This window comes from Ischnura elegans, chromosome 2 (assembly GCF_921293095.1).
Source record: "Ischnura elegans chromosome 2, ioIscEleg1.1, whole genome shotgun sequence".
Lineage (NCBI taxonomy): Eukaryota > Metazoa > Arthropoda > Insecta > Odonata > Coenagrionidae > Ischnura > Ischnura elegans.
The window spans coordinates 54,779,368-54,806,939 of NC_060247.1; the positions used below are offsets into that span (position 1 = coordinate 54,779,368).

General features: G+C 38.1%; 1 protein-coding gene across 2 annotated transcripts in view; it reads left to right on the top strand.

Annotated features, from left to right (window-relative positions):
- The first annotated feature begins 14,210 nt into the window (after positions 1-14,210).
- Positions 14,211-27,572, top strand: part of LOC124153752 (arylalkylamine N-acetyltransferase 1-like) — a 194,584-nt gene continuing 181,222 nt past the window's right edge. Inside the window, exon 1 of one of the 2 annotated variants that reach the window (XM_046527103.1) lies at positions 14,211-15,786. The gene's annotated coding sequence lies outside the window, so the exon portion shown is untranslated. The remainder of the gene's footprint in view (positions 15,787-27,572) is intronic. The other variant, XM_046527105.1, reaches the window with a different exon arrangement.

Genomic DNA, 27,572 nt, shown 5'->3' on the forward strand with positions numbered 1-27,572 from the left:
TCGATTTGTAGTTTTTTTTATCTTGTCCGGGACAATTCTTGCAACTCAATTATAACATACTTTCCGATTAGCTAGAATGCAGAAATTTTCAGGATGACTCATACCCTGATGATAATGCAATAGGTATTATAGTACTTATATTATGATTTTAACTGTCAGTTTGGCCACGAAAATTAAGTCATAATAATAAATTTGTTTAAAGTATAACATCCTGAATATTCGAAATATAGTAAAGTACAGTTAATTATATCTTAATGGACGTTAAATATAAATTGAGTGTTATATTAGGGGAAGATGCGCTCAAAGTTTTATATTGTATATGAAAGAATTATGTATATAAAAGAATATGAAGAAACTTATGTCGAGACTGTCAGGCTCATAGAATATTAACTATATTCTTTTAGGATTGCGATAAAAACTTGGTTTCCATGATATTTTTTTGTATTATTCAATGACAACCTCCCAAAGAGTTGAAGGCTATACATTATATACAGCTCAAGGGAGGCAACCGTATGTGTGAGAGGAAGGAACAGATAGCTCGCAGATCCGAAAGAAGGCAATTTCCTATCACTCTCTACCACGGCCTCCTTCCTTTTAGAGGATAGCAATTTTATTCACCCTCTTCCAACCGACAAACTTGGTTTCCGTGGAGAAGGGCGTGGGAGATTGGCGATACGATGGATTTTAAGCCCCCGCCTCGAGTCTATTCCCCAGAACCTCCCGCAGAATTGGGTTTGGAAGCGGTAAGGGAGAAAACAGGTTGGGAGGGGGGAGACAAGGAGGAGCCTTCGAAAGAAACGATTGATCTCGTTCCGGTGGATGACATCGATTGTAGCAGATTCGCCCGGCATTCATAGAAAGCCTCTTTATCCCTGGATACGCCCTGGGACTCGCTCGACGTTGAAAAGGGAGAAAAGGTTAGAATCTCTTCTTGCTTACCAGGCATGTTTCATTTGGATTATGCTTCTCACGTACCGAGGCCTCGAGCTAAGATGCGACACTGTCTCAGGCAGTACTCTGTGGAAGTCAATCATACTGAGAGTAAAAGATTGAACACCAATGCAGCTTCCACTTAAGTGGAAGCTGCATTGGTGTTCAATCTTTTACTCTCGAGCTAAGAATCAGTCGATGATAAGAGGGACATTTCATGGGGCCACTTGTAGAGCAGAATATCTCCGTAGCCTTCACACCATTCATAACTCACTTTTTGACAATGGAAAATTTCAAGAGGAGGAATATCGAAATGAAGTGTCAATAAGATGATATGATCATTCATATCTACTGACACTGATGCCTCTTTGAGTTTTCAAGTATAAAAAATGATATATTGTTTACTCGCATCGGTAGTTGAACGTAATGTTCTAATAAAATTCTTAATTTCCGGTTATTATCGCATCGGTTGCTATGGCGAAGTCAACAGGTTCTTCTACCTGAAGATGAAGGCAGAAGTGCCAAAAGAAACTGATGTCTTCGCCACAGCAACCGAGGCGGTAGTAACCGAAAATAAAGAATTTCATTACAACAGCATGTTAACTATCGATGCTAAGGAGTAAGTATTACATTATTTATCATTCTTTATACCGTGGACATCTCCGTTCTCATAATGACCTTATATTCAGTAACAAACTCTACCTAAATTATCTCATGCAATGGAAGATTCTTATTTAATAAGGGCTCATGTAAACACTGATTCTCTTGTATTCGATCTTGCAGCCGCATTACCCTCCTAATACATGTGATAATTGATCTAAATAAATAAAAATATAGTTTCGAATTTTTACTTGTCTCAGCATCCACCCAAAACGAGATAACAAATCGGCGTAAATAATACGTATAAGGAATAAGCATGAAGCTACGCTTTCGAATGATGGAGATCATTCGCCTGCTCCGAGAAACCAACATGCTGTAAGAGAGAAGAGATACAATCAAAGGGACATCGAAAGGGAAAAGGGATAATCTGATTGAATGAGCTCGGATAAAAGCTAGTTAGCGTCAGCTACTCTGAAGATTCATCAGAGCGGTTGAATATCAGATTGAGACCCCGGAGATCGACAGCAAGTGAATCAGGCATTGATTGATTTGACACGGGTGTGATTTCGACCTCATGAAGTAATCAACTGCTAGAAAACATGCATGGCCCACTCGCTAGGAAAATACATGGGAATATCGCCTGTTGATGATGATATCATGACTAGTGGAATGCTGGGAAACGGAACACGTGTTCAAAGAGGGAGATCAATGGATATGAAGCCATCAGACAAGTCTCTAAAAGTGGTTTTGCCGTAAAATGGGTGTATCGTGTATACATACTGATTGAGAATCTTCACACAATGATGTGCCACATAAGTACAATTTAATTCTTCCTTGCAAAAAGAATAGATTGGAAATTTAAAAATTAAATTTCACTAACTTTATCAAACAACTGTCGAAAAAACATGCCAGGAATATTACTGAAGAAGACGATTCCCTAAGGACATAATGCGGAGAGACGGCTCGAAAGAAAGTGAATTTTACAGTTGTAATCAAGAGATAAACAAAGCGGTAACTGGAAAATTCTAAAGTGTTAATCACGAAGTGCAATTTAGAATGTATCAGAAACTAAATATTAGATATGGGAGAGTGAGTTTGCACTAAATACTTTTTAATGGAAGTTGTGGAAAATTCAAGAAGGCAAGTCATTATGATAATGAATATTAAATTCCTTCAGTTTGCCAATGATAAAGAGAGGAAATATTCTGAAGGTGAAATAAAGGACGAAGTACTGGAATGTAAGAGCCAACTTTCACATCGATATCGCATTGCCTTTAACTGGGTACAAAAATGAGAAAAAAAGGTAATTTTGAATGCACTAGATGTATGGAGAAAAAGAATGTTATGATGACACTTAACAATGGTAAACCTAATTTAACGTCTAAAGTAGGCTAATGGGTTTTCCTCACATCATTCTCCGTAGGTACACAAAATCAGGCCTCAGCAAGCAGTTTCATGAATATGGAAATAGATCCACATCCTTCAATAAGAAAATGATGGTGAAACATTAGTCGCAGGCAAAAATTCTGCAGGAAATGTTCTTCATTCTATCCAGTCGGCATAGATTGGTTATCAACGATGATGTACTCGCTAGCGAGACTGCTTAAGCATTCTTAGTTCAGAGCCAAACCTAGGCAAGAATCGCTCGCGTCATCATAAAAACTCAAGTCACGAGTTTACATCCTCCCTCTTTTTTTAAAGAGCTCAATTAGACGGAGTGAGTCGGCCACCTGTTTTTCACCGTCTTCTTCATGCGGACTGTTCAACGCAGTCCAAACTTCTCCGCTGGAAAGGCGCCTTCTTCTCAACTTCCGTGAATAGACTGTTCCTCGCCAAGCACCTCTCCTCCGTCCCGATCAATCATTGACTCCACCTCCTCCTTACCCCCCTTTCACCTCCGTCTAACCTCACCTCTTCCCTTCATCAGTCAACCTGAGGAGCATCCTTATGAGAAAATCGGAAGCATGTTTCATTCAAAGCCATTAAAATATGCGTGGGGTTGAATGTTAGACTACCGATCGAATGTCCATGGGTTACAATTTAGGTGGAAGCTATGGGATCCTCAAGATACAATTTTGTTAGACATAATATAAAAATAAAAATACAACAAATAATATGCAATAAAAAAATACAATTCGTTCCCAAGAGTCCCGGGGAATGGAACAGCCCAACACACATAAAGAAGACACGTCACTCCCTCTTAACCGGTCGCATTTTGAATTTTTTCGTGACGTATTTATCACAAAAACTTAACATAAATGTTGGAAAGAGTAATAGAGGACCCTACTCGGCGTGAAAACAGAGAAATCTTACCTGCCACTGTAAACTAACGCAATCGTCTTGAAATTTTCAGCTTACATGGTAGGCCTTTGCTTGCATTTTGGCTGTACCAGGTACCTCATTGTATCCAGGTACAGTGTACCTCAGCCATAAAAATGTTTCATCTGCGAAAATACCGAGGAAATTTTTCAAAATTTGAAATACAGGCAGATGCTGAAAAGGGTCTACTCTCTATATCTTGAAGTTTTCAAGATGGTAGCGTACTTATTCAACGGGAAATGCGTCCCGAGACTCGACTCCACGTGAATGCATTCTCAAGGAAACCGATGTGACTCTTGATCGATTGGTTCGAGACCGCATGCACCAGCAGCTTATAGAAAAATACTCTTACACTATTGTTATTATTCGTTAAAACTTTCGCGGGTGCTTATCATGATAGTTAGGACGTTTTTATTCATATTTAACGCTGGGAACCCAGAATCAGTAATTTGAATAGCTTTAGTTAATCATATCCCCGAAATTTTCATTGCACATAATATAATGAGCTAAATTTTGTGGCTTTAATTTTTTAAGTGAATTAAAAAAAAATGATTTTACACATCATCAAGAATTCATTGTAATTTGCAAATTACAGCCCACACTACCTTCAACCTCAGAAAAGATCATTTTGGACGGTAAGCGTTACTCAACAATTACTCAATCTGAGTGCAAGTGAATTGTGGTGGTTCAATTCCCAAGTGTGGTTATAGGTCCTTGGTTTTTGTGGACACCTTCGGTCTCACCTTGAATTATATCGAAATCAACATGATTTACCAAAAACCCGATACTCTCCATCCCATGGCCTCAAACAGAGTAGCAAACTGTGATGAGAGGCCAAGCTAAACTGGATTTCCGAACCTTCGACGCGTGGCTGCGGTCGCTACTCCGCCGCGGTTACCAAGATACGTTTGAGAAACGCTGGCTTGGCAATATCCTCGCCTTTGGAATCCGTATGATCAAATTTCAATTTCGAATCGATCCGTCCCGAATCACTGGGAGCGTCTCAGTTCTCATAATTTTTCCCTCTTCGATTTTCCTTTTCTGCCGCCTTACCCTCCGGAGTCAACCGTACCCGCCGTCTTCTTCATATGTCTTCGTCCTCCAACGCTCGTAAAACGCATTCAATTAAAAGGGTCTCGATTCAAAAACGAAATTAATGGTATACCTTACTGCTCATAAATGAGCGAAACATGGAAAAACCGGGTGCGTAAGTTACTATAGCAACAAAATCATACTTGCTCACGCTATCTTATATCACAAAGTCCACATGGTGATGCGTGCCTTAAACTGCTGAAGGGGGTTGAAATTATTTCAAATTACTTATTACCTTAAATTATTGTCAAAAATTTATGATAAATTTAAATATCAATAAATTATTAACATTGTAAGTAACATGGTAACATTGAAATTAATTCATGGTAATGGTAAAAAAAATGATTACTTGAGGAAACTTAAGACAAAAGCGAGATCCTCAAACGATTATTCAGACAAAGTTATTCATTTTAACTTAATATATTTCAGTCAAATTTGGTTCGAAACAATATGGTTTTTACATTCAATAATCAACCAAATGTGACAACATTGAAGAAAACTCACACAAGTACGCCACACGTAGGCCAATTTGCAAGATATTTATGTTGAAAAAAGTTTTAAAATATATTTTCGCTCATATTTTGGCTAGCAAAAGAAAAATATCAGCCACTTCTAACGGAAGTACCTTTTCCAAAGGCCAAAGTTGTATTCCAAATAGGCAATTTAGCATGCCTTACGTTATATTCCTTTTATTTAGCCTAAATTTTTGTGACTTGGTCTCCCAATTTCTTTTATTCCGGTATGTGTGAGCCAAATGTTAGCGTATGGGTATAAAGCTTACTAATTTGCAAAACCTTGAAAATGAGGAGGAATTTACCATGCAAAATATGTTTCATTAAACAAACGGGCACTCTCAATGGTGAAACATGATCATAATTTTCCACGACTCTACGAAAATTTTCCATGTGGTATAGTCTCCGTCTTCGTGTTAGCTTGAAATTCAATATGTAAAAATGTTTATAAGAGTGAGAATGAATTACCTAAAGAATTAATATTAGGTAATTTTTTTATCCTGATCTAGTTATATTTTCGCGGAAAATCGCCTCTTTGGAACTACACACACGAAGAAATATGAAAAAATATAAAATTAATTGATATTAACTTATTTGGACGTGGGCTATCAGCTGAAATATTGCCATAAAATATGTTTATTCCACGGATAAAACGTGGCAGGCTGCAAATTTGGCTGGAGAAATGACACCAAAAACATGAACGAGGGTAGGGTTTGTTTTTATTTAAGACTTCCATTTAATTCATTAATGCCAAAATACAGGAATCTTATTTGTAATTTTTTTAAATTATACAATTGGAACAAAGTCGTTGTATTCAGAATTTGAACCAATGAATACGGCAGTGGTGGTGTTCGTATCCTCTGGAAGTGTACATCGATGTGACGTCGTGAGAGTGTTTTCTTCCGACCACGATATCTTGCTTTCACTTAGTTCTTGACAGTAAAAAAGTCATTAATAAATATTGAAAGGGTTTTTCAAGAGTCAGTAGTTTGATAAAATTATATATTTTTTGATGTGACCGTATTTGAAGCACGAAGAACAATGGACGACTTTCCTCGAAACTGTGCATTTTACTTTTTTGGATACCATGAAATTAATAAAAATAAAGAAAAATTACTACATATGAAAATATATTTTCGAGGGAATAATTGCTTGCTTTAAACACCGTTCAAGGGGCACCTAAGGCTAGCCTCTTTTTTCATTGAACGGGCAAAACTTTTAACTTGCCATGAAAACCATAAACTGTTAGCTAAACCCAGTATTTAACCATTTTCTGTAGCGATTCTGCTAATAGATGATAAATATCATTATCATATTCACAGGACATCCTTTTTTCGAGGGAATAATTATTTGCTTTAAACACCATTCAAGGGGCACTTAAGGCCAGCCACTATTTTCATCATATTTGTAAACGTTTTATTTCTTTATACAATTAGAAAAAAGTTGATGTATTCTGATATTGAACTGATCAATACAGCGGTAGTGGTGTTCGTGTCCTCTCGAAGTGTACATCGATGTGACGTCGTGAGAGTGTTTTCTTCCTCTTAAGATAGCCGTCCTTCCCTCCCTCCTTCCAATTTCTCGCAAGCGTCTCTGGCGACGCTCCACACTTCGGGCGTTTCCCGCTGAGTAATACTCCTCACGTCTCACACTTCAAGCCCTCACCCCCTCTTCATCCCTCCGCCAACCCCTCCTTAGCAATTTGTATTTCCAGCACTCCCTAAATAAATTTTACTGAGTTCATTCCACTCACGCCCAGAATACCAAGAGAGAGATATATAGAGAGAGTATTACAGTGTTCTGACAATGAGATCATCCACGAAGGAAAGAATGATGCTAACTATTGGCTTCTTGTTTATTACCACCTACCTCTTACCAATAAAATCTCTAAAATACGTATACAAGGTGCGATCAAAAAAAGACCGGACTGATTTTATAACTTGTTTTTTTCGACGGATAAAGTTTAATCGAACTTGTCACTCTCAAAGTAGAATCCTTGGCTCACGACACACCATTGTCAACGTTTCTTCAAGCTCACGAACCCTGCCTGGTAAGCCGGTTTATAGATCCTCTTCAGGTCCGCCGTACAATTATTTTTAATGTCCGCAATAAAGTTGAATCAGTACCCTTTCAAGGTTCATTTTAGCTATGGAAACATAAAGAAGTCTAATGTCGCCACGTCTGGAGAGTATGGTGACTGCGGGATCACAGAAGTTATGGTTTTGGTGAAAAACTCTGGCACTATCAGCGTGTGAGCTTGCGCGTCATCGTAGTGGAAACGCCATCATGAGGGAAGAATTTTGATGCGATGCGCCTCATAGCCAGAATGTCTATTAAAGTTGTCTAACAGTATCCAAAACTAATGTCCACTTCTCTACCTCCCTAACATTTCAACAGCGATTTTTCCGCACCATATCGTTCACCAATTTGATATGGTTGTGGTCTATCGATGTGTAGGCCACTCCGTTCGCGAATCTTCATCTGTCGAGGTTCTGTCCGATTGAAAACAACTGTACCTCTCAAAACACTTGCTTAGACTCATAGCTTCATTAATAAAGCCTTAATGAATCATTCCAAACGTCTCTGTAGCACTTTTCCAGCATACAAAATTCCACGCACACACGCTGTTCCTTCACTGCTGCAGTTGCACGCGGCGACGAACAGGTTCAACGTTGCTGCAAAGTAACACGTAAACAAACGGAACCTCTCGTTTTAGTCATCAGATGTGTCGCAAGATGTCACACTTTGTTTCGTTTCAATCCGTCGAACTGTTTGCGCAGAATAATATCAGTCCGGCCTCTTTGTGATCACACCTTGTCTATCACCTATAAAATATTTAAAAACTCATCAAAATGCCAACGTACATTTATCAAACCTAATAATAGGTACCATTATCATTAAAAACAGAAAAAAAATCACCCATTTGATTTTAATTTCGTAAAAGTAATTAGTGCAGCGATATCTTTCCATATACGATAATAATTAAAGCATTTCAGGTACTTTTCCGAGATCACATTTCACAATAAATAAAATTATGCATTTGCATTCAGGTTGTCACGAATTGTTTGAATTTTTGACGAACAAAAAAGCAGTAAGTATGCAATATTCAAGAATTTATCTTTTGAAAGTGATCCACTGCGTGAAGTGCTGTGACCTTTCACTAGCAGAAATACTTCTCCAGCTTCATATAAACCTCAATTAAGAATAAATACGTTTACTATTTGAAGTGCTTCCTTCCCCCATCCTCTTTATAAATAATACTTTCCCTTAGATGCTTCGTGTGAATAAATACGTCTCGTATCTTCGAAACTCCCTTTCGACTAGTCCATGTCATATTTTACTCTCTTTCCTTACCCAAAAGATTCAATCAATTTTTCAGCATGCAAGGAGCTCGTGTAGAGACATGGTTTGTATTAAAATGACATGAAAAATTGTTACCTAGGTCGGTGAAATTAATTGAAATGGTACAGAAAACAATTTATGCGTTAACACTTAGCTATTATTTCCAAATTTAAGAATACAGGTACTAGCTACAGTGATGACTTTACGGAGTCACCCGCAGTACACAAATTGTGCGAAATATTCACAGAGAAGAAATCATTTACCTTAACCGGGATTAAAACCCAAATACCGCGATTTCCGGTCTTGTGTTTTAGCCAGTTAAGCTAACGAGGCGTAATTTTTCCCGGTATAGTCCTCAAATTTCCATAGCTTTGGTAAATTAACTGGCTAAAGCACTCGACCTGAAATCGGTGGATCCGGGCTCGAATCGCGGTCAAGGAAAAAATAACTAATCTAAAATGTTTATAACGATAACCAAATACATTTTGCGTTACAAAATCGTATTTCGTTTTGTAATATGTGTCTTTTGAGCTGGAGGCGGATCTGATACGCTCTATTTTGTTGCCACTGAGTAATAGGTTTATCCCCCGTTGTACTTTGTGCTCTATAGTTATGCGCGTGAATCTTGCGGTCACGAGCCAATTTTGCGGCATCTTATGCTTTTAGACTCGCCCGTGATTCATATCTTTCCGCTCCACTCCATAGCACATGTCAAAGATAACATGGACGTTCAACTTAGGTCATAATACACTCGATACTTTTCACTTTTACATCACTGGGTAACTTTTTCTCCAAGGGAAAAAAAGAAATGCTTTGAGAAGACACCCGATAGTACGAATCACGGTATGAAGAGTGCAACCCAGGGGAAGTTGATGAAGTATTATCGGGATATCAGCCGGGTCAGGATGGAAATTGCTGTCAACGTTTCAATGGCCTTCTCTGCCAGGGCTGAAGACGATGGCAGAGAAGGCCATTGAAACGTTGACAGCAATGTCCATCCTGACCCGGCTGATTTCCCGAGAAGACTTCATCAACAAGATTCGCCGGTAAAGCACCAAATCCTTCATCAACCTCGGGGGAGTATAAACAATAAGCTAAAATCAGAGTATAAAATTTAAAAAGATGTCCTGAATCGAAATAGAATTTTATAATAATTTTATATGAGATGAACTATGACTGGAAATTGGACTTTCATTTCTTCGTATCCATTTTTTTAAGGCAGAGATACTCTAGGACAAATTTTGCAATATATATTTCTTGAGAGGTTTCAGAGTTGACTCGGAAAACAGTTGACCAGGATGAGGGATTGGATTAGCATAGTGACAGGAGCACCTCGAAGGTATCGATTTAAAATGCCTTATGCCTTAAAGTGTCTTATTGTATTTCAAGGCATAATTGACCCTCCCTAAGAAATGTTATCTCGAGAACTCCGGAATTCAACAGTTCTCACGACGAAATGGATATTCAGCTGTGGTCTCCTACAGTGGTGGGTCCAGAGAGGGGCTAGGGGGGGGTTATGGCTCCCCCCATGGTGTACCCAATTTGCACAAAATAAAATGCTTTTTTTGCTCTGTTCCCAGTCTTCGTTTACCCAAAATACATAGGAAATCCTGGCTGCAATCCTCGGAAGCGTAAATTTATTAATATTTGAGAAAACTCAAGATTTTACGCGAGCTAATCAAAGCTGTAATTTGGAATAACCCCGGAGAAAGCATATTCTACACCTCCATCTGATTGTGAGCCATTCAGTTCTCCAGTGTCGTCACACTTAAATTATTTTCTATATCTTTAACTTTCCTTAATATGGAATATGAGCTGTTGCTTAAAACTTCAGAATTGAGTTTTTTTAACAATTGAGATAAAATTAAACTCATTAAGCTTCCATTCATTTTCCAATAGGCCTTTTATATCTTTTAAACGTATCTTAAACCACTGGATGGTCCAAGTTTTTACATGTTGTTCTGATAACGTCTGATTACGTTCTGATTACGATTACGTCTGAAATTCGGACTCCTTCAACCAGATTTTTCCGTTCTCTTTGCGAAATCTTCATGTACTGGACTCGAGTACCTGTTTAAATTATATAATTTCCGAGAAACTAGTGCGTTATAATTTTTATTCTATGAGAAGTTACAAAGATTTACTCCGGTGATCCACGCTCATAACGTAGACAGTACCAGGTTTATAAATAGCTGTAAAGATAACTTTGTAAATTGATCGCTGGTGGAATTTAGAATAGTAAAAGAGCGAGGGGATATTTCTTGTGCGCCTTAAACTCGGCATTGCAATCTTCCTTATTCCAGTTCTTCCATCGCACACTCATTTTTTTTTCTATAAACTTCCAACCGAGCGTAATATTTCAATGCTGCCGAGTGAACGTTATACAATTGCCAATACAAATCTAGAACCTGGATAGCATAGTGGTCTGAGCATTGACCTACAAAGCCAAAGTGATTCCCGGTCAAGGTAAAGTTTTTCTCACGTCAATTCATGTGAATAACTTCCAGGTGTTTTAATCATTCACTCTTCTCTTTTTATCTCAGGTTCACTAAAGATGAATTAAAAATCGTGGTTAGAAACACAGATAGAAGAAATTTCTTAAATTGGTGGACACTCCGAATTTTATGCGCTGACGGGGGCTGGGACTCGAAAGCATCCTGGAGATAGGGCATTGATATATTATCCCTTTAACTGAGTCTTTAACTTCTCCCTCAAACCGAATCCTCCTTCGTACAATAACACTGATTCCTCTCTTTATCCCTTTGTCTCCATCATACCCTCTCCTCTTTCTTACCTCCTTTTTTGAAGATGAATAAGAAATGATATTTATAACTATCGTTAGTGTTACTGGATAATATTTTGCCGGGTTTTTCACGCTGGGTGAGAGACTCTATCGCTTGCAAAATTTTCAGGTCCGCAAAGTTCCTCGTCCTAGAAATAAGGAACGACAAGGACCTCGAAAAGTAAATTCGAAAGATTTCCTCACCCAGCTGTAAATCCGAAAGAACTTCATCCAATTGATCACTAGAATTCTTCGTGCGCAATATAAATATCTAATAAATACTTCTTTAAAAAAACTTTAAAAAAAACACGCTTTTATTTCGCTTGGAACAAGTAATAAAAAAAATATTTCAAAAAATGGACTAAAAAGTAAAAAATAAATTTTTATATGAATAGTTCAAAGAACCTGGGTAATCCATAATATTTTCACTAATAAATTTTTGAAATGATAATTCAAAGAACCTGGGTAATCTATAACATTTTCACTAAAAATAAAAGCGTGGGGGCCTCACCATAACATATTACTCCACCCCCACGCTTTTATTTTTAGTGAAAATATTATAGATTACCCAAGTTCTTTGAATTATCATTTCAAAAATTTATTAGTGAAAATATTATGGATTACCCAGGTTCTTTGAACTATTCATATAAAAATTTATTTTTTACTTTTTAGTCCATTTTTTGACATATTTTTTTTATTACTTGTTCCAAGCGAAATAAAAGCGTGTTTTTTTAAAAAGTTTTTTTAAAGAAGTATTTATTTTCTACTTTTTAGTCTTCACATCTTGCAATCATATACTTAATTAACTTAATTATACTTAATCTTATACTTAATACTCCCCAATTAAAATATTAGATTTCATAGGTTTAAGTAAAAATGATCTCAAATATATATTTACATACCTCCTCAATCTCTTTTCTATTTCCACAAAATTAACTTAGCATCTTATTGTTGATATTTTCAACACATCACCAATTATAGCAATCGTTATGGATGTTTATGTTTATGTTCGATGCCAGTCAGCGAATGGCTTAAAGCGTTCGAACCCGCTCCACAACCACACCAGTTACTCTCTATCCGGGCCACTATGTGGCTTGGTAAATTTCTCCAATGCAGCGTGCGTAAATTACTTTGACCATCCAAAGAAACTTAGGATCTTAACTAGGATCTCGCGGGCCCTACTTGATGTAGGGTACCCGAACCAACCCTACACCCTACAAAAACATGGCGGCCAAATATCGTTTGCTGATCACTTCGATTATAGAATATACGTTACAATGTACATAAAGGGAGACGACCTCATACAAGCCATTTTACAATGCACAGTAACACAGCGGATATGTAATCATACTACCACTTTATAACCACCAAGTTAAATAAATTATAAAATTGACTGAAATAATAAGAACAATATAGCGGTATACATCACCTTGTCACATCATCTTGCCACATCTACGAATATACAATAATATTATTTCACGTTTGGCACTCCGTAAACTTTTGGGAAACCAACACTTCGTTTACGTATATACATAGAAAGCATATTTTCAGGCCACTATTTGCCACATAATAAACTTAACTACGGAAGATGAAAACGAATGACGAACCTTGATGATGCAACGTTAAGTTCCCACGTCAATGCTCACATTTCCTCCGTACTTAATACTATCTTGTACCGACTCGACCTGACAGACGACACCTATTGTTTATTTACCTTGAGCCGTTACCCTAACAATGCAGTATAAGTCATCAGTAATTAAATTTCATAATTGTATATTTACTGAAATAAAGCAACTAAACATATTTTTGGAATGATTTTAAAATATTCTAAAGATTTTCCAAAATACATGATTAACATTGGATAACGTATTTTTTTCGAAAAAATCCGCCATGTTGAAAATTCCATATTTAAAATTAATATGTTTATAATGAGAAATACACACTTTAGGTATTCGAAGGTGATAAAATATTGTATTGTCACCGGGAATACGACTTTCTGTAAAGTTTCAGATCGATTGGAAGTCGGAAAGTGGTCGAATTTTCGATTGCAAGATTTGAACTAAACATACAGACAGAGTGAGTTAAATAAAAGCGTGTAATAATAATAAAAAGGGTGGACACTAATAAATTTTATACGCTGATAAGGACTTCGGAGAGATCTTGGAGCAATGTGATATCTTTTCTTTTACACCTTCAACTCGGCCTTTCGCTTCTCCCTTATTCCAGTTCCTCCCTCGTACACTCACATTGCTTTCTCCCTATCACTTTCTCTCCTCTCTTCCCCACTTTCTTCTCTCGTCCGCCCCTACCCGGGCCTCGTGCCACTCCAAGCACACCCAGGATGAGCTCTTACCCTGCGCGCGCTCCAACCCCACACCCTACCCCCTCCCCTCTTTCCACCCCCCTCCACCTCACCACCCCATTTCCGAACCCACCCCTGCCCACCGAATCCCTTCTGCTCGCGAGGTGAGGGTGGGAGGAGCAGGGGTAACGGAGGTGGGGTTGGTAGAACGGAAGGGTTGAGGTGTGGAGGGGATGGAATAAATCCTCCTCCTCTCCCAGCTCCCTTGGCGAGAGAAGAGAGGCGCCCGCGCCAGTGAGGCACGGCCCACCGGCAAAACACGTCCGAGGCGACCCCCGGAAGCGTTCGCGGCAAACGCTCGGAGCGATAGTCGAGCAACGTGGTGGACTCGTCCCACATCACCCTCCTCAACCTTCTCGATAACGTCCCACACGAAAACCACGTCAACCTCACCCTCGCAGTGATTGGCAACGCGTCCTCTTATTTGACCCACCGCTTGAAAGAATAAACACTCTAATAGGCGTTTCCAAACGTGACCTACCCGATTACCCTCCTATCCATCCTAAACAGGTAGGAAAGGGTAGCGCTCTTCTCATCGTACCTCTCTCACATTCTTCACACGCGACGCGGGATACTGTCTTTCTCAGACCCAAACGAAAACATCAATCTCAACCGCAGTGATTGGTAGCACGTGAATTCCTCTTTTTTAATGCACCACTTGAAAGAATAAACACTCGAAGGCGTTTCCCAACGTGACCTACCCGATTACACTCCAATACATCCTCAACAGGCAGGGAAGGTTAGGGCTCTCCTCATCATACCTCTCTCACTTTCTATATTAGGGTAGAGGGTTCATAGGGTAAGATCATTGAATGCCTCTCGATAAAAGAAATTGTTATTGGAATGTGAGACATCGTGATACCACATTGCAACGTATTGTGTGACGGTAACGAAACACTCTCGCTCAAGAAAGAAAGAAAACTCTGGGAAAAGAGGTTTCAGCTCACTATTTCCAAGGGACGCACGCACTTATATCCTAAAAGAAGCAGATAATTACCCGAAGATTGATACCAATAATAACGTGACACAAATCAACAACCCGCGACGTAACGTTAGCGCTCCCTGCAGGAAGAGAAGTGCTATTAAAACAAAGATTACTCTCACTCATCCCAAGGAATGCTTATCGTCCATAACACACCTTCGCGCAATGCTCACCTCTGAAACGTGAAGATCATGAGAAAAAATTCTGTCACGTGCGACATAAATCTTCGCCACACATCATCCGTCATATTGTACAAATAAATAAAAAAGTATCCCGGCGCGAAAACTCCCGCACCACTCCACGCGCTCGCAGGTAGTCATTTATTTGTTCCCGCGCAGCCGATCCCACCCCACCTCCATCCGCCTCCACCTCCGACTGGTCCCTCTCCTGTCGTGCCCCGCGCCTCCAAACCACAAAAACACCGCGCCCCTCCCCCTTTTCCCGCTCCCCCACTCCAACCGTGTGCGTATCTCAAAACTCTGCTCCCGCGTTCAGTGGCGAGCACGTCCCCAACGCAGCCGCATCTCCTCTCCGCATCCGAGAACGCATCCCCGGCTCCGCGATCGCAGCACTCCGCGACTCATCCGCCGCAGTTCCCGCCAAAGCGGCCGACGGAATTCCCGCCACGACCCTGCTAAGGGTTCGCCGCCTGAGCGCACAGTGACTTCCCCGGATCCGAGTTTGGTCAAGCTCAGGTGTGAGGAGGACCTCGCCCGTCTTGGCGTCACGTCGGAAGAGTTACCTCACCGAGAAGCGGGAGGGGTTTCGCCGCCAGGTCAAACCGCGCGCCTGCCGGTCACCGCATCCGTCTTCCCCTTCCGTCGGAGGCTGTAGAGTGGCGTTGACAGAGGAGTTACGCAGAGAGGTAAGTGTCTTCGGAGGGGGATGTATTTAGGGCAGGTGTGTTCAACCTGTGGGTTGTGGGCTTACGTGGATTTTGAGCGATGGCGAACACATCACAGAAAGCAATTTTGAAGCTACTGGGAACCTATTTCATCCCTTAATAGAAACTGTGCCATGACTATACGGTTTTGACTTGACAGCAACCAACATTTAAATGAACTCTCTTCATAAAATCTGGGATTTGAGAATTAAAAAATACAAAAAAAGCCGTTGCCTGTGTGCGTGGAAGTTATTTCATAGAGTTTCAGGCTTACTTCGATATTAATTGTGATAGCAATACGTTATTTACAAGTGGTTTTATTTAGCTTAATTAAATCATAACATCTTTAAATTTTTATGGACTCAGGAGAACCATACACCATACGCTTGAAAAGATCCCGGTGGTTGGACCACATAATAATACAGAAATTACGCGAGAAATATAATGGAGGGAAACTCGAACGGAAAAGTTCCTCGAGGAATGCCAAGGGATAAGTGCTCGGGACAGATAATGGTCAATGAAGAAAAGCATGGTTGAGAAAGGGATATATGGAAGGTTGCACTATACCAAAGTTACAATTTTAACACTGTAAAAGCCATTTTATTATTTGGAAAAATTACTTCAAATTGGCTTAATTCAATGTAAATTTAGGATTTAAAAATAAGTTTTTCTACTGAATATCAATTCTATTTTTTACCCAGTAGTTAATAATATTCGTTTCACAAACAGTGCGTAAACAATCAAGTTGACATTTACAAAGCAGCAGTGAAGGCTTGTCCCTTATATTTTTTGTTATTGCAAGCAGTATGTTCCTCTTCATCTAATCCTCCTGCACAGTTGACATATGAGATGCCTAAGGTGGGAAAGTTCTTACTTAAGTTTCTTCTCCGGTTCGTTCTACGCCGACCATAGTTTCAGCGCACATGGTGGAGTGTCCTTGACAGTTGAAATGATTCAGCTCACTGACACATTATCATCACACTGAGTGATGACTCGGTAGTCTGACCCATAGGTTAGTGATGAGCAAAACAGTTCAACTATTTAGCATCGTACTTTTCTTCCTTTATTGTTATATTCGGCACTCATTTCTGCTCATAAAAAAAGATGAAATGGCAAAACACGGATTTCATGGCTCATAATCACTTATTATTGTTCCCTTGCATGACAAAAGTTTTAACACAAAATCCGTTCTTCAAAAGGAAATTCAAAGAACACGAATAATATACTTTGTATCATGTGAAAATGTAATTCATCGAATTCTTACATATGGGTCCAATTACGTAAAACTTGAGAATATCGTTGATAGTGTTATAAGGATATTATAACCAGATTGATTCAAACTGTATGCTGATTTGAATAGATTAAGGTGAAATCCCGGATGAAAGCACTAACGTGTGAATTTTACTCCGTCAGGGTATGGAGCACAAATAGTACGGCAATTAGTTAAGTAAGCATTCATAAAGCAGCACTGAAAAATTTTCAAGAGAAATATTTCTGTTAATGCAAGCAGCAAGTTCATTTCAGCCGCCTCTCATAATATTCTAGGTCTCATTCCAGATTAAGGCACTGACATGTAATTTTTTTTGCGGATTCAGCGTATGGAGTAAGTTTATATAAATTTATTTATTTAAATTTATTCATATAAACTTACTCCGTATATATAAGTTTATTTCCCTCAGCCACCCCTCACGACGGGGATTATCTTTGGGGTTATCCGTTGGGGTTATGCTGTACCCGAGAGTTTAACTCGGTATTCTCCAGCTAAATCTGTAGGAAAGGATGGCCCTCATTAAATTGTATTGAAAGATCGCTATTCTAGGTTTATGGATTCTCAATGAAAACGAATAAAACCGACTATTATCATGATGATGAAGCCCACAGTTGCTCAGAGGCCAGACAACTCTGAGTTAGAGAGACGGATGTTTTATATGTATATGGTCTCAGTAGGTCATTCATCCCAAAAGTTTTTATCTCACGCCTGAATGATATTTCTAGAGCGAACAGCGGAGCACGAGATGAACGGAAAATAAGCATCAAGTTGAAAACTATTTCATCACACTTTCTTCCACTAACATATCATGGGTCATTTTCGTTAATGATGGAAAATTTTCACTCTGGTACCCATTATTTAGAGGCTTAAAGCCGAATTTTCATGATTAGATTTTAAATTAGATTCATCAAATAGTAGAATTGGGAGAGACTCTCTTAAAAAATGTTTCCAAATGCATGCACTTAGTTCAGATACGACGAATTTCATATTTACGACACGGCTGCCGGAGACTGGTATTATCGCATTTTTCTATCTCTCAACTTGATGGAGTGTTTTAAGGATATAAAAGCCAAAATTATTGCTTTGAACTGACAATAGTCATCAGAATTCATGCACAATTTTGTGTGAAAACAAGGCCATCATTAAGTAAGTTTACGATTGTTTTAGTCTGCAGCATGAAATGCACTAACACTATTAGTATATGTAATCTCATGTAGATATATTTAACCAAAAATGACTCGAAACATCGAATCATATTACCAACACCAAATGATTAACCATACTTTTTAGACCAGTGCATCTCGCTAACACGTGAAATGCAAGTTCTGAACCACAATGGCATTGAATTAATCCAGTAATCAATTAGATCATTATTATCATACATCGTCATAATAATAATCTCTACATCTTAAACTTCACAAAAAGTCTTTTACCATGGAGCACAGTGAAAGAACAGATTACGTAGAAAATTATTCTTTCTCCGGATTTTCCCAAGTTGAATTAATATACAAGAATCGCATTGCTTATAGTTTTACACCTTTTAGCAAAATATTTGAGCATCGATAAAAAAAACCGGAACGCTGTTTTGGCAACTATTGCGCTTAGAAAAAACAATTAGGCTTTCAAACTATGGATGGGTAATGAGGAAATCACTATGAAATCACATGAATATTATATAAATAAAAGCATCACGGGTTCCTCGCTAAAAATTGCCAGCAAATAGCCGTGGAAAGGAAAGGTATTATTTGACACTATTAAGATGAGATGGAAGCTACCTGAACCCTAATTCATCAAAGGCGGTCTGCGGTTGGACCACTAACCACATATTGCACTTTAAGGTAAAGCTTGCTGAATTCATTTCGATAAGAAGTCGGTGCGAAATGCGATCTCAAACGAGGAGTACTCTTGTGTGCGAAGAATTCCATCGTACTTATCTGGTTTCTTCCGAGCCCATCCCTCCAACCACACTGATATCACAAAAAGAGGCGTAGACCTAGTCACAGCTAGTGATAAGCTCGCTGACTGTAGTGAACTCTCCCAACTTGACATTTTAAGGATGAAAAACACATGCGAATGAATCACCGGGCAGAGGGATAAACGTTATTTTAAAGGAGAAGGAAAAGCTAGGCCACTTCTGGAAACTCTCAGTTTCGAAACGTGAATTACTCAAGCTAAGTTGAGTAACCGCCGGAAGAAACAGTGGCGATATAAACACAGCTAAGCGGGCTCAACATCCATAACCACTTGCGCACGTACATATACTGGAAGTTCAGGGGCTTTAAAGATTCGCGGATAAGTCTGAAAGGGATTCGCGAGCTATTTTTGTCGCAAAAGTGACCTTTGCACGCTAGATTACTCATAATATATACAATTTGAATGAGCATTGGAAGATGTAGATGAATTTTATACCCCTATTGTAAACTAATAACAACTCGGTAGGAGGGTCAAAAATTGGGGAATTAAAATTAATTCGAAAATTATTGCTTTGTAATCATCACGACCGTCTAATTCAAAGGTATACGCATTTACATTCTGATATGTGCTCTTGGACGACATAAATGAAATTGACGCCACAAAAGATCGCGGGAATGGAAAATACTACCTCATTGGGAGAGCCTACATGAGAAAGGCTACTCGTCGCTAGCATAAAGACAAGCTGAAAACATATTCCGCGACAACCGCTTTTCTTCAAAGCGATCACGTCTGTAATGTACTATGAGATATTACTTAAATTAAATCAGGAAAAGATAAAATGAAGCACATAAAAATATTTTATGTGATAATTATGAATGTTAAAGTGGATTTAGAAAAATTTTATCGGTGATTTCATTTATGGCAGTTGTACCTCGCATGTGAATTCACCACCATTCCTAGAAGGTAGGTTGATTATCGGCCAGTAAGATATCATATTCCTACTACTATAGAATACAAAGTATTGGGAAAATTTTACAGGATGAAAGAGGAAAACAAACGTGAAAGAGCTATAAATTGATGAAAAAATATTGCTCCATCGGATGAGAATGAGGCAAGATATCGACTCATTAACTGTTTCTGGAAAGATGTCATTAGTGGATTCATAATGATGAACCCGAGGGAAAGAAAACGGCCTGTAAACGCAAAAAATAAACGAAATTCACTTAGATTTAAATTCTTTATAAACTTAAATGAATGGTGTTTTCGATATTGGCTTTCAAACTCAGGAGCATGGAAAAAACATGAAAGGAAAGGGTATGCAAGGAATGGATGGAAATATGGCATGTTTCATGGATGAAATACGCAGAGATAGGACGATTGCTAAACTATGAACGAAATATTTGAATTTGAATATGAATTAGACCGGGTAGATTTGACCAAAGAGAGACTTCGATGTGATAACTATGAAACTTATGAAAATTATGCAAAAAAAATTATCATTAATGATACATCGTTACGGCGACTAACGAAGAAAGAAGGTTGTGGAGCGAGTTTTGAATCAGAAACACGTCCCCAAAAAAATTTAGCCAACCTCAAGGTGACACATATTATGGAAATCAGATCTCTAAAGATATTCGCTCATGTTTGAATAATGTACCTCTGATGTATTGGAATTTTAGACGGGAAGAAGAGATCTCTCATTATCCCTCTCAATTCTTTCACCTCATCACGAAGCATTACTTCAGCATGAGCTCATAATGTGGGTATTCAAAATCATAGCATTTTGACACTCAAATTGAAATCGATTGCAAAGTTAGGATTTTTAAGACTAATTAGTATGGAAAATTAAGTAGGAGGGAAGACCATCTCTGGATGTGAAAAAAACTTAATTTAAACAATATTTAGCTGAATTGTACTGTTACCAAACAAAAAATAATACGGAAAAGACGATAGAAAAGAAAACTAAGCCCGGTAGCTGCTTAAGAAGGCTTATGAGATACAAACAACTCATTATGCAGTGAATTTAAAAAAAATATGCAACGAATGTCTAAAATTTTGCATACTTTAGAAATAATTTTCACATGAAAAGTTTAATGACGAAATATTGTTGGTTATGAAGTGCTAAGAATACAATCGTTCCTTTCGGTACTGACAACATCCTTGATAAAATCCGATGAACAGATAAAAGTGTAGGTCAACTCGAACTGAAGAGAATCGATATAATTTCAAAAATAAATTTGTATTTATTTGAAAGAATTTGAATGAAAAATTGAGAGATAAATTCTTAAATAGAAATTGCAAAAAAAAGCGCGTGAAAAATTAATGCAATGAATTATTTCCGAGTTGGACAGCTTAGGTCATTGAGTTTTGGAATTAACGAATACTGAACGATCAACTGTACTGTATGACGATTGATTTTTAGAAATCTAGGCTCCGATTATTATCTCTCGAATGAAATAATTTACAGGTATATAACCACTAAGTTTCACAAAATATGTTATTGATTAAGTCATATGCTTAAATCTAAACGCTAATATTCTAATCATAGATTTAAGCACATAGGCTCATACTGAGTCATTATCAAGTTCCCGCGACAAAGGCAATCGCTTATTTTGTTTACAATCATTACGGTCCGTTCATCTCCTTTTCAGTTTCATGCAACGAATTACTTACAAACAATTATCTGTAAAAGTTTCAAAGTAATCGGTTAGGATAGTTGATAATATATAATAATATAATTGCTCTGTTTTTATGGTAAATATTTGCTGAAGGTAAATCAAGAGTAGTTGCAAAGTAATCCCTTTCAAACAAGAAATATGGGCAACAATTTTGAATGGAAATAAATATGGGCATAGTTGTTGAAGTCATAAAAAATCACCAGAGCAGAGCGCTTATTTAGAATAAAACAGACTCATATAGTTTCGCATTATTCAAAAATAAAACTGCGTTACCAAAAAAATTTAGTAGCATATTCGAAGCCCACCATTTTTCCTCTGAAATATTGAAAAGGCGAGGCAATACAGTTATTTATTTATTCCATAAACTCAAAAAAAAATTCTCGAAGCGCTACTCTCAACTGCCTCAGCCCATCGCACTTCAAAATCCACAAAAGCAGAGCTTTAAACCTGAAAAGGCTTTTCACAAGGGAGGGTGTGACGGAGGAAGCGTTCCAGTCATGTTACTGTATCCCATTTCCTGCATCCGATACAACCCGGGATTTCGAATTCCGCACAAATATTTCGCGGAGAGTCTGTTCGGATTTTTTTCTTTATTTTTTATAAACACGCATTAGGGGGACTTCAATATCCTTTCTGATATATTTCGCGCAGAATTTCCTTGTTCCCTATTTCGCCCCACTAGTTTGCTCAATCCTCCCTTCCAATCCTTCACACTAATATATTAAACTAGCAGGCCACCCGGCGTTGCTCGGGAAGGATAGGTAGTACCCAGAGAAGTGGAAAATTTGGAACTCAAGGTCGCATGGCAGGATTTGTTGGTGAAGGAGCAAAGCAGGCAAAATGATGGTAAACACATATAACAACTAACAGTGGAAAAAATAATTTCCGTACACCGCGCACGGCATCACGCCCACAACGATTCGGCTCCGGACTCGGGCACCGTCTATAGGAAAATTTTCAAAATCTTCAAAATTTTTACCAAATAGAACTGAGAGATGTAATTTGCTTTATTAGATAGCATTACCTTTAATCAGAAATATAAACTCCGTGTATGTTTTATAAGTCGAAATGATTTTGTATAGCTTCTCAGAAAACGGTATCCGAGTTGGGAGGAAAAACGTTGGAGGTCATGCAGGCATTTGCCCGGCTTAAAACCCGTGAAAAGTTCCTAATATTGAAGTACATGTTGTAGTTATCCTAAAACAATATATTTTAACTTTTTATGCAGCATTTTTTTCCTATTTATGCACGGATATTACAAAAGAGGATCCATAAGACAGCCTCTAAATAATTTGTCACCCACCGCTTATTTAGATGATCCTTGTATGTCCGTATGTGCGTAGACCAAAAACGTCGAGTGAAAGCATACCCCAGCTAAAAGGTTTGCACAAAGGGGGTTAATAGTTTAGTGGAGAATCCTTTGAGTTATGTTATCCCTTTGAGGTTAATGTCGAGCGGTGTGCCTACCTCACAAGTTGTATAACTTGACGTAACAAACGGTAATGGGAAAATGACGCAAAGTACGGGTTGGATGCAACCAGAAGTAGCACTACTGACTTTGGGAGCATGAGAAGCGCCTTCGCACTAACTTTGGTTGTAAACCGTGCAGCCGTATGGAAATGCATAGCGGACAAACAAACAGAATTACTCTTTTAAATGTAAAGATGATCGCCGCTTGCTCTTATTGGTTCAGCGCAAACAGTTTTATACAGAAAGCAGGGATGAATCTCACTGATTAACGATAGCAGTTAACAACATAATTATGCTTACCGCTAAGTCTATAAAATGACAGAATGGAATTATCTTATTCCGAAAAGAGGATACTTACATTTTAACCCTTTCTTACCCGGAGCTGCTTCTGGGAGAAATTAAATTTCAAGACTTCTCATTTTAGCACTTTGTTGCCTTGAAATGGCTGCCTATTGGCTCCCGAAGGAAGTACTTCCTGGGGTCTCTTCTGTTCTCCTATTTCGTACTCAAACGCCTGAATACCTGTATAACTTATTCACTTACAGGACTAGTGTTTCCCTCCGAAGAACCCGGTCAGACCTTAACCTTCTCCATAAACCCCAAGCCCGTACCAACCTATACCTAAATTCCTTCCAGATCACTGCTTCTAAGTTTTGGAATTCATTAACCCCCTTAATAAAACGCTCCTCCACCCCGGAATCTTTCAAGAGTAAAGTGTATGAATATTTAAAACCGTAAATGTATTGTTTTGAGTTGTACAAATATTTGAGTTGATTAATTTTGTTTATGTTGTGCTATTTCATAATTATTGTATTTTTGAGCAGAATGTTTAATTGTATTTAGGTTTTTTGCTCTTATGGGTTTCCCAGAGCATCAAATAAAGCATTCATTCATTTTAAAAATGTGAAAATTTTCTCCTCAATCATAATTATTGTGACAGCGACATATTCCGCCATTAAACTTTACAGCACAAAAGAACACTTCATTTATATCTTTCCTGAAAAAGCATAAAATTTAAAAATTTGTGATGTTTCTTAGATGCAATATTGGGTCGAAATAGGTTAAGGGAACGTCGTGATTAAATTCATCATCTAGCACGTAAAAATGCAGGAACAACCGATGGCAGATAGAATTACCAGGAAAAGTGTCTTCATCCGGAACCAAGTATTTACCTATTTCCGCTTCTCCTAGAAAAACAGCTAGATGAACGACGGAAGGAAACAAAAATTAGCTTTTCACAATCACTTTTACGAAAGCCTTTGTGTCGGAAAGTTGAGAACAGTGCGACAGGAAATCTCATCGGTGCGAAGATAGGGGCTGGGACAATTTACTCCCTCCATTGGAGCGTCTGATCTCATCTTCGGGAACATACGGAATTCTGAGAAGAGGCATTGATTTGCTCAAATCATAGAGTCAATAGAGTGTAAGATGGAAGTTAAAACGCGGAGAAACTAGGGTAGAAGGCGACACGAGTTCTTACAAAGGATGAAAAGTGCTCGCCGGTGTTAATGGTCTTATAGCATTTTTTTCCTGGATATGCACAATTACTTATACCACTTATTAATAAGTTACCAGTTATTAATAAGTGGTATAAGTAATTGTGCATATCCAGGAAAAACTTATAATGGAACATCACAAAGTAAACCAAGAGTTAGTGAATTTTTTTGTCTTAAAGCAAGCATTTCCAAGACAAATATTACGAGTGATACGTTGCGCGAAAACAATGACTTGCACTCTAAACATGGGTGATAAAAGACGCGAATAATAGAAGGCTCTTACAGTGGTAAAATCGCCTATTGCGACATGACGCGGTGTAATTTCAGCTTTTTAAACGCGCACGGAGGTTTTTTACTCTGGTCAAAAGAAATGCTACCTCATGAAGCAAATAACATCTCTCACTCCTATTAGACAAAAATTTTCCAGCTAACCGATTAAGATCGATTCTCGCTAAAATGAAATAAGTGTAGTTCCGAACGGATTGCTATATACCTATGGGATGAAAGAGGAGTTTTATACACAATATTTGATGACTGTATTTCAAAGTGTTCCTATACTAACTTACAATCCATAAAAAACGAAATTACGCCGCATTAAAAGGTAAAATATATTTTTTAGGATAATTATTACATGAACTTCAATACGTAGGAACTCTTCTCAGGTTTTTAGCCGAGTCAATGCCTCCATGGCCTCTTAACGTTTTGGCTCCACACTCGGGCACCGTCTCCAGGGAAACTAGGCGAAGTCATTTCGACTTTTAAAACATACACGGAGGCTCTGTCTCTTTTCAAAGGCAATGCCATCTCATAGAGAAAATAACATCTCTCAATTCTATTAAATAAAATTTTTGGACATTTCTAAAAAGTTTCTGAAGACGATGCCCGACTCGAAAGCCGAAGCATTGGAGACCATGGAGACATCAAACTGGCCACATACAAAATCTCTCAACTTCTTACATAGTAAAACCCGAGACAGGACAATGTTCACGGAGAAATATAGACGGGATTAAAATGGGAACCCTTCGAGTGGATACAGGACTCTTCAGTCTATGGATCACTTTTAATGTTACCACTGACATTTTGGTAATTGCGTCCTTAGCAATAGGTAAACATTTCAATTTTCCAGCCAGTTTATGTTTTTCTGCAAGGAAATTGTCTTAATTTCGCAGTAAATCAACAGTTCCTGAATATCATTCGCCGGGAAAGGTCCACTCCATATTTCATGGACCTCATTTTTCTCTATCAAACTGCAACATATTGATCGGAAACTCATTTCAGTTGAAAACACAAAATCTGCCGTGTCTTAGGCGACTGTTCTCGGTACGAGAATACCTATCAATCCTACCCCTTTGGTACCTTTGATTAGGTAGAAAACATGGATGGAAATATGCTCCAACAAACTGGACTGTAAAGTGTTTTGGACAAATGATTGTTGGAAGGGTAAAAGGCATAAAAATTAGATAAAAAGTATCGAAGTAATGAAATGCATCAATGGCGAGGGAATTTTAGCTCTGATGACTATTATGAAGAGGCTGGCTCACGATCGATAGAGTAAGTCTTTCTTTCCGTCCTTTCTCGATGGATGAAAGTTTTTTTGAATGAGTTAATCTCGCAAAGGTGCTAATGGCATTGAGGGACTACCATATATACGTTACCACAAAAAATTTACAACTCTTTGGAAGCAATTTCCATACAAAACAGTACGGGGAAACAATAAGGTCATTGCCACAGAAAATTGGGATGATGTCAGTCTTTTTTTTTAGAACTGCTGATGCTGAAAAACAACCCCAAGAATTTTTACAGTTCGTCAAGTTATATGGCCGTAGAGACACCTGTTTTGTAATGGTTGCCCGTATATTCTGAAATATTATGGCAGTCATGAAAAAATAAAAATGAAAAATGGCAGTCATAAAGAAATATAAATAAAAAACTTCAACCGGAGATAATTACGAGTGGTCATATGCACCATGAGGCGCTGATTTTAACGAAAGGGATCGAAGAATGGCTACGTAAACAACTGAGCCTTTAACATAGGCACAAACAGCGGATATCAAAAGGAAATCAATCTTCTCACAAAGATTTCGCGAAGAAATGGATTCGTCCGGCTTGATTTATCCTGAATCCAGCGTCTACTCTCTCAATTCCGAAGGAGGTATGATTGACGTAAAATGGAAGCAACTATAGATGCCTTAGTTGGCAACATAAGAACTCGGGATATAAATGCAATAGAATAAAGTGGGAATAGAGTAATAAAATAAAAATAATGTAGTTGCTCTACTAAAGAGAAATCCACACGAAAACGCTACTTAATTGTCCGAATATGAAATTGAAATTAAGAAGCTGACTGAATGAAAAAATAACTCATGTAGACAATTTAAATGACTATCACGTGAACGAAAATATTCCAGAGCTGGAAATAGTAGAGATAAAAAGTTAATGGTGGCATTGAAAAGATAAAAACTCATTTTAATGTACGCTTAAAATTTCTAGATAAGTACATGCTTCGAAGAGGTTGTGGGAGCACATACCCTATTATTGAGTAATAAAAGAGAAATTATTGATGTTTATCCCGATTCTAACTTGTGAAAATAATTAATCTACGACTAGTTCATCAGTTCATAACACTTTTTCATTTAACTAAATTCATTAAATCACCGAAGTGCACCTTCATTTCACCTTTAAGGTGAGGCCATATAAATTGAACTGAGAGCAAATTGAAATAAATAATATAATCACTTTTATTGAATTGAGGTCTCAAAAAATCGTAATACCACGACAGAGGGGGACCACGAAAAAATCCATATTACGAACCGAATACTTGTACAATTAAGCTAATTTTGTCGCCTGATTCTCCATGCTTTTCTAGCGTTATAATGCAATGTACACTATGGAGGGAGGAACCAAAAATGAGGACAGAGAGAATATATGTGTATAAGGAAA